Below are 10,043 nucleotides of genomic sequence, written 5' to 3'. Positions count from 1 at the left end.
TGATATATGGAAACAAAACTTGCAGACTAACAAGAAATTTTGCCTTAAAAAAATGGCGGAAGAGTTTTTAGTACTGAAAGGGTTAATAGCCGACAGATTAAATTAAGTACCAAGTGATAGACAACTTTGTTTGCTGTGTATAAGAGTCTAGTTGCTAATATTAGTATTATGGCAAGACCATGGTAACTGTGGTATACATGTACAGGTTACATGGTTTCAAATTGTTATAAGGCTCAAAAACAAAGCACAAGACAGTGTCAGTGTCTTTAAATACAAGGAGTAAAATAAAAGGAGACATGTCTGAAACTCGTGTGTAATTATAAGATACAATAATGAGAAATGGCATGAAACAGCTATAGGAAATTTAACCATATGTTTATAGCTGTTACCATACTGGGAAGCAGTTGATATTGAATCAGTTTCTGAAAGATTTGCCTTTTTAAATACCTTGAAAAAATGGATGAGGCAATACAGCACACTTATGCCAAACACGTGTTTGTCTACACTGTTTAGGTGAAACTAGTTAACTGCATCAAAACATATGCAGTTGACTGAATTGGAGTACCAAGATTGCCAGCTCAAATACTATAGTGTATCTAAAATGTTAATCCCTGTCTGTTTTTGAAATCTCCTGAGTGTACTGTAAAAACAATACATTCCAGCTTTCCATTTTTTTAAATCATTCACTTTAAACTTCTGTAAATACCTCTTTACCATATTTCTTTTTATATATGAACACAACATCTGAATATAAATTATGAGAAATACATAAATGTAACTTTTATAAATAACAAGTGATAAATATATGAAACATTTTAAACATATATTTCCCTGAATGGAAAACTTTCACAACTGAGAGTCAAAAAGTTAGAAAAATATTTAGATCATCATCATCTAAGTAAAAAAGGAAAGAAAGATGATAAAATCAAAGCAATCATGGCAGACTGTCTCAGGAAATCAAATGTGGATACCTCAATGTTAAAAAAAAAGCTACTTTATCAACTGAAAGTGAAACAGATGACAATAGTGATGATGATGATGTTGTGATCCATGAACTTGATGGTACATGTAGTGACAGTGAACATGAACAAAGTAACATTATGAGTCAAATCTCTCAACTGAGTCAGTGGTTGTAACAAGAGGTGGTAGGAGGGCTGGTTCCTGGTTGAATGCTTTCAATAAGTACACATGACACTTTAAAATTAATGGCCACCATGTCACCATTTTGTAAGTAACTCAGTATCTCAATACATATTTTGCAGTAACTAACCAAGTGCACATCTCCTCAATATCTTGTTATCACCACATGTATAGTACAAGTGATGAATGCCTGTAGTTCATATACCACACATGTATACAATATGATTACCTTCATGGGGTGATTTAGTGTCTTTTGAATTTGACTTACTTTTAACATATGTATGAATCTTGACCTTGATCTCTCTTTTTTATTTTTTATCAGTTCATCAGTTCAGATCACTAAAATTTAGAACCTTTGATAAATTCACATTTTCTGGTAATGGTATGCAATGATATACAAGTGTATATATACTTCATGTGTAAATGATATGGGGACATGGGGGGGGGGGGTCATCCAAATACCTGATGTCAGGGAGGGGGGGTCATAACTTATCATGATGAAGTAGCTAGCTGTAGACGAATGGCAATAGCAGAAGACGTGGGTCTTTATTTATCTATGTATTTATTTCAGGGTTATACACTACCTTTTTATCGTAACACCATAAAGGGATAGGTAGGTTGGTCGGTCGGTCGGTTAAAAATTAATTTGAAAAAACATCTTTAAAAGTAAGTGCATATGTACATGTTGGTGATACTTTCATTTCATAATCATACTGTATTATTCCAAAAGACGATTTAAAGCACAAGATCTCAGAAGGAAATTATGAACCATGTTTTAATCAAATATCCTGAATTTCATTAGTGAGCGATAATTTCATCTAGATATGCGTTTGTACGGTTGTCATTTTACAATCATGTGACGTCATCTTACCATCAGTGACGTCATCTTGTCATCACGTGGCTTTATGATTGTTTTCTAATCCCGCCGTAGAGGGTGCAATTTGTTTATTTACGCAAGCTTTATGAAATTCAGGGGTGATCGGTTATGAGAAAAATACAGATAAAGCTAGAGGGACGTCCTTATGAATGTTTTCCAGCAGGCGTCAGAGCAGGATACCATATAGCGTCTTCTCACATATCAAGTACTATACAGTACTCCGGTCAGTCTTTGAACAGAAAATATGGATTATGTACCCTAGTCTTTCTATGTCATTGGTTTCGCAGGGCTCGAAATATGAGTCAAAATGTCACAAATCGCCCATTATTTTTACCGATTTTTAGCTCCCGTATGGAAGCTGATGTCCTGGCGATGTCTGTCTGTCTGTCTGTCTGTGCAGAAATTTTGTTCCACTGATATCTCATAAAAAACTGAAGTAAATGTTCTACAATTTACTAAGTAGCATTGTCAGGCTGTAACTTATCGCTGATTAATTTCTGGTGGAAGTAACATGCATAATTAATGATAATTTGCATAATTAATTTTTTAGTAATGAGGCTATATATGCAGAATGGCTGCACCAAATTCAACGACACTTTCTACATCTACGGATCATACAAAGATATTAAAGCACTGAAAGTTGTTAACTTGTGTCAAGTTAATTAACAGCTAATTTGCATAATTCATGAATGCTTGTAAATCAGGTTATGCATCAAAAATGGCTTTACTTGCCACAAATATTGATCATACAGATGTACGAAAGTTCTTAATGAAATAAAGTGCTGTCAATTAATTGCTCATTTGCATAATTAACGAACTTTGGCAATTAGTGCCTACACCAAGAAAGATAGGGCCAAATTTAATGAAGCTTGCTAAAGATATTGACCGAGCAAAGATATGATGGTATCATATACTAATTTGCATATTTGATAAACTGTCAGACAGAGATTGACAGTCACAATTAACAATCATTCCGTCATACCCTTCAGACTGATGTCAGACAGAGATTTACAGTCATTCCGTCATACCCTGTATAATACTGTCAGACAGTGATTAACAGTAATTCCGTCATACCCTTCAGACTGATGTCAGACAGAGATTGACAGTCATTCCGTCATACCCTTTATAATGGTGTCAGACAGTGATTGACAGTCATTCCGTCAAACCCTTCATAATAATGTCAGACAGTGATTAACAGTAATTCCGTCATACCCTTCAGACTGATGTCAGACAGAGATTGACAGTCATTCCGTCATACCCTTCATAATGATGTCAGTGATTGACAGTCATTCCGTCATACCCTTCATAATGATGTCAGACAATGATTGACAGTCATTCCGTCATACCCTTCATAATGATGTCAGACAGAGATTGACAGTCATTCCGTCATACCCTTCATAATGATGTCAAACAGAGATTGACAGTCATTCTGTCATATCCTTCATAATGTCAGACAGAGATTGACAGTCATTCCGTCATACCCTTCGTAATGATGTCAGACAGTGTTTGACAGTCATTCCGTCATACCCTTCGTAATGGTGTCAGACAGTGATTGACAGTCATTCCGTCATACCCTTCGTAATGATGTGAGACAGTGATTGACAGTCATTCCGTCATACCCTTCATAATGATGTCAGACAGTGATTGACAGTCATTCCGCCATACCCTTCATAATGATGTCAGACAGAGATTGACAGTCATTCCGTCATACCCTTCATAATGATGTCAGACAGTGATTGACAGTCATTCCGTCATACCCTTCATAATGATGTCAGACAGTGATTGACAGTCATTCCGTCATACCCTTCATAATGATGTCAGACAGTGGTTGACAGTCATTCCGTCATACCCTTCGTAATGATGTCAGACAGAGATTGACAGTCATTCCGTCATACCCTTCATAATGTCAGACAGTGGTTGACAGTCATTCCGTCATACCTGACAGTCATTCCGTCATACCCTTCATAATGATGTCAGACAGAGATTGACAGTCATTCCGTCATACCCTTCATAATGATGTCAGACAGTGGTTGACAGTCATTCCGTCATACCCTTCATAATGATGTCAGACAATGATTGACAGTCATTCCATCATACCCTTCGTAATGATGTCAGACAGTGATTGACAGTCATTCCATCATACCCTTCGTAATGATGTCAGACAGTGATTGACAATCATTCCGTCATACCCTTCATAATGATGTCAGACAGTGATTGACAGTCATTCCGTCATACCCTTCATAATGATGTCAGACAGAGATTGACAGTCATTCCGTCATACCCTTCATAATGATGTCAAACAGAGATTGACAGTCATTCTGTCATATCCTTCATAATGATGTCAGACAGTGATTGACAGTCATTCCGTCATACCTTTCATAATGATGTCAGACAGTGATTGACAGTCATTCCGTCAAACCCTTCATAATGATGTCAGACAGAGATTGACAGTCATTCCGTCATACCCTTCATAATGATGTCAGACAGAGATTGACAGTCATTCCGTCATACCCTTCATAATGATGTCAGACAGTGATTGACAGTCATTCCGTCAAACCCTTCATAATGATGTCAGACAGAGATTGACAGTCATTCCGTCATACCCTTCATAATGATGTCAGACAGTGATTGACAGTCATTCCGTCAAACCCTTCATAATGATGTCAGACAGAGATTGACAGTCATTCCGTCAAACCCTTCATAATGATGTCAGACAGTGATTGACAGTCATTCCGTCAAACCCTTCATACTGATGTCAGACAGTGATTAACAGTCATTCCGTCATACCCTTCATAATGATGTGAGACAGTGATTGACAGTCATTCCGTCATACCCTTCATACTGATGTCAGACAGTGATTGACAGTCATTCCGTCATACCCTTCATAATGATGTCAGACAGTGATTAACAGTCATTCCGTCATACCCTTCATAATGATGTGAGACAGTGATTGACAGTCATTCCGTCTTACCCTTCATAATGATGTCAGACAGTGATTGACAGTCATTCCGTCATACCCTTCATAATGATGTCAGACAGTGATTGACAGTCATTCCGTCATACCCTTCATAATGATGTCAGACAGAGATTGACAGTCATTCCGTCATACCCTTCATAATGATGTGAGACAGTGATTGACAGTCATTCCGTCATGCCCTTCATACTGATGTCAGACAGTGATTAACAGTCATTCCGTCATACCCTTCGTAATGATGCCAGACAGTGATTGACAGTCATTCCGTCATACCCTTCATAATGATGTCAGACAGTGATTGACAGTCATTCCGTCATACCCTTCATAATGATGTCAGACAGTGATTGACAGTCATTCCGTCTTACCCTTCATGATGATGTGAGACAGTGATTGACAGTCATTCCGTCTTACCCTTCATAATGATGTCAGACAGAGATTGACAGTCATTCCGTCATACCATTCATAATGATGTCAGACAGAGATTGACAGTCATTCCGTCATACCATTCATAATGATGTCAGACAGAGATTGACAGTCATTCCGTCATACCCTTCATAATGATGTGAGACAGTGATTGACAGTCATTCCGTCATGCCCTTCATAATGATGTCAGACAGTGGTTGACAGTCATTCCGTCATACCCTTCGTAATGATGTCAGACAGTGATTGACAGTCATTCCGTCATACCCTTCATAATGATGTCAGACAGTGATTGACAGTCATTCCGTCATACCCTTCTTAATGATGTCAGACAGAGATTGACAGTCATTCCGTCTTACCCTTCATGATGATGTCAGACAGTGATTGACAGTCATTCAGTCAAACCCATCATAAGTAATAAGTAAGTAATAAGTAATAAGTTTATTTCACCAAGAATAAATGTACATGTACATGATTGGTGAGGACCAGAGAGGTAGTTCTAGTGGAACTAATCGAGTCTCTGGCCCTGAATACATACATTTGTTAAATGAAAGCAGTAAATTTTGCCATCTTATATACATTAGATATACATTAAATATATTTACAGTGTCAACAAAGACTGAAACTTACATTAGAAAGAAAAAATATGATACAGGATTTTCACTATACTGTGTTCAAAAGATAATTTTTAAGCGACTTTTTAAATAAATTTCTTGAGGTTATTGATTTTATCAGATTTGGAGTTTCGTTCCAGTGTTTTGCGATAGAGTAATAAATGTTGTTTTGAGTTGTACTTAAATTTACTTTTGGAATAACGAAGTTGTCGCCAGTGGCAAGACGTGTATTATATGAATGTGATATAGAGGTAGCATAACGATCTATTGAATGAGCATAATGACCTGTCTTTAAATCAAAAGCAAATACACAAGTTTGGAATTTACAAAGCTTATAAATGTTAAGAATGCCAAGTTGTCGGAATAAAGGAGCACTAGGTGTGTTTGGATCAGAAAAGGTGATCAGTCTAACGAGTCTTTTTTGTAATTTAAAAATGCGGTCTAAGTGAGTTTTATATGCATTGCCCCAAATTTCAATACAATACATTATATGGGGAAGAATAAAGCAATTGTACAAAAGTAACATAGTTGATTTAGGGAGATAATGGCGTAAATATGAGATAAGGCCTACTTTTTGGCTGACTTTCTTAATGACTGTATCAATATGGGATTTCCAGGCTAGTGAGGGGTCAAGAGTTACCCCGAGATAAACGGCTGATGGAACATAATGATGTCAGACAGAGATTGACAGTCATTCCGTCATACCATTCATAATGATGTCAGACAGAGATTGACAGTCATTCCGTCATACCATTCATAATGATGTCAGACAGAGATTGACAGTCATTCCGTCATACCCTTCATAATGATGTGAGACAGTGATTGACAGTCATTCCGTCATGCCCTTCATAATGATGTCAGACAGTGGTTGACAGTCATTCCGTCATACCCTTCGTAATGATGTCAGACAGTGATTGACAGTCATTCCGTCATACCCTTCATAATGATGTCAGACAGTGATTGACAGTCATTCCGTCATACCCTTCTTAATGATGTCAGACAGAGATTGACAGTCATTCCGTCTTACCCTTCATGATGATGTCAGACAGTGATTGACAGTCATTCAGTCAAACCCATCATAATGATGTCAGACAGAGATTGACAGTCATTCCGTCATACCATTCATAATGATGTCAGACAGAGATTGAGTCATTCCGTCATACCATTCATAATGATGTCAGACAGAGATTGACAGTCATTCCGTCATACCATTCATAATGATGTCAGACAGTGATTGACAGTCATTCTGTCATATCCTTCATACTGATGTCAGACAGTGATTGACAGTCATTCCGTCATACCTTTCATAATGATAGATATAGAACAACCTTAGATATACCGACCGACCCAATAGAAAATATAATTAAATACGTAATTAAATACGTAATGCATCACATATTCAACTCTGGAGCTGTTGTAGTATGGATTTAATCTGAATTCAATGACTTCAGATGTAATAATGTTTTCAAGAAGTGCTGTGTGTCTGTATTAGTCCATTGTAATGTAATGATACCAATGTTAAAAAAACGACGTCTGTGAAACGTAGTTTCATAAATGTATGCTGTCCATATTCTTTTCAAAATTAAATGTGTGTACACGTGTGTATGTGTCTGTATGTGTGTGTGCATGTGTGGTGTCTGAGTTTATGTCTGTCTGTGTCTGTGTCTGTGTATGTTTGTTCTATTTGTTTTAAATAAAACCAGATTATTTTCGCCCTTCCATCAAATTTTACTAGTAAAACACAGTGATCTGTGTTGACTGAATAGTTCTTTACTTGTGGAAAGTGACCCAAAGAATAATGCATTCCGCCATCAACACATTGACACTTCGACAGCAAAAAAAAGAGAACGAGAGAGAGAGAGAGAGAGAGAGAGAGAGAGAGAGAGAGAGAGAGAGAGAGAGAGAGAGAGAGAGAGAGAGAGAGAGAGAGAGAGAGAGAGAGAGAGAGAGAGAGAGAGAGGGGGAGAGAGAGGGGGACAGATGGACAGACGGACAGACAGACAGACAGACAGACAGACAGACAGACAGACAGACAGACAGACAGACAGACAGACAGAGAAAGGGACAGGTATATTCATAATTTCAAATGTTACCAAGTACACCTTACCATGACATGTCAACAATACATATTATCGACATGAGAGAGAGAGGGGGAGAGACCGACCGACCCACATACATACATACATACATACATACATACATACATACATACATACATACATACATACATACATACATATATACACACACTGACTGACAGACAGACAGACAGACAGACAGACATAGACAGTGTCATAGACAGTGACAGTGACAAAGAAAGACAGACTGACTATGCGCGAGTGTTTTTGTGTGTGTGTGTGTGCGTGTGTGTGTGTGTGTGTGTGTGTGTGTGTGTGTGTGTGTGTGTGTGTGTGTTTGAACGTCTCAGGGGAGACCTAAAATTCAAACTTTGCCAGCCAGATTATATAATGTCGTAGAGAGAATAGAGCGACGTTTACATACAACGAGTACACAAATTATTACACAGCCCACACTTCCTTCACACTTAATTGGTATTACACAATGGCAGCCCACACTTCCTTCACACTTAATTGGTATTACACAATGGTAGCCCACACTTCCTTCACATTTAATTGGTATTACACAATGGTAGCCGACACTTCCTTCACACTTAATTGGTACTACACAATCGTAGCCCACACTTCCTTCACACTTAATTGGTATTACACAATGGTAGCTCACACTTCCTTCACACTTAATTGGTATTACACAATGGTAGCCCACACTTCCTTCACACTTAATTGGTATTACACAATGGTAGCCCACACTTCCTTCACACTTAATTGGTATTACACAATGGTAGCCCACACTTCCTTCACACTTAATTGGTACTACACAATGGTAGCCCACACTTCCTTCACATTTAATTGGTATTACACAATGGTAGCCCACACTTCCTTCACACTTAATTGGTACTACACAATGGTAGCCCACACTTATCTTTATACTATAATTGTTTGCACCTGGGGAATGTTGACACATTGCGATTACTTTGTTTACAGATGTCCATCTGTATGTCTGTCATTCTAAGGGAGCCTTCAGTATTTACAAGGGGGGGGGAATCGGGAGGTGGGTCACATTTTATAAACCTGTTCTTGAGGAGGGTTATATTTTGCATTACAATATTTTGGGGAGGGTCACATTTTACAATCTGTGACCAAATTGAAGATTTAATTATTGTAAATTTGCTTTGTGTGTCTTGATATGTAAAAGTGAGATGAGCACTCAAAAATTTATTTTTACGAGTACTTTACATGCCAAAATACAAAAATAAAAATACATATATTGTAAGAAAATTGTTTAATAAAACGATGTATTTTGTTGAGTGTCCCATCTCACTTTATCACTCACACTGTCCGTGAATGTTGTTGTTAAAATATGATGGTGATGGTAGCAGTGATCTTTATTATCTCTGACTTGGTTTTTTTCCTGCCCCCCCCCCCCCGTCCACTGTGACCAAAATTTCACAGCCCCCCCCCCCTTTCAAAAGTATAAAAAATTCATGCCCCCCCCCAAAAAAAAAAAAAAGTGCACAATATCCTGCCCCCTACAATAACTAAAAAGAGTACAAATGTTTTTGTTACTGTAGCACAACTGTAATATTTCTTTTGGTACTACTATTATGTTACTATTTCAGCCCAAACAACTTAGTAGTTGTAGAGGAAGTTTTTTAGAAAACAAAACAAAATAAAACATTTTGACCATACATGTAATCATACACATGTGGTATAATCTTGTTTATTTCCCAACTAGACACCATAAGTAGTCATCACTTAATACCAAGGCATTTGATGTGGTGGTTTTAACTGTCATTCACTGATACATACACAGTGAGTGAGTCTGAGAGTGAAACTCAAGAATAGTGTCAAGGAAAGAAATAAAACACCTATCTAAATTAATCTGGCCAGACGTTTTTGTATTTACATTTTTCACCAAAAGGTCACATTTTAATCATATA

This window comes from Glandiceps talaboti, chromosome 9, assembly GCF_964340395.1.
Source record: "Glandiceps talaboti chromosome 9, keGlaTala1.1, whole genome shotgun sequence".
Classification (NCBI taxonomy): domain Eukaryota; kingdom Metazoa; phylum Hemichordata; class Enteropneusta; family Spengelidae; genus Glandiceps; species Glandiceps talaboti.
The sequence above is the reverse complement of the archived record's forward strand: the minus strand, read 5'-3'. Positions refer to the sequence as shown.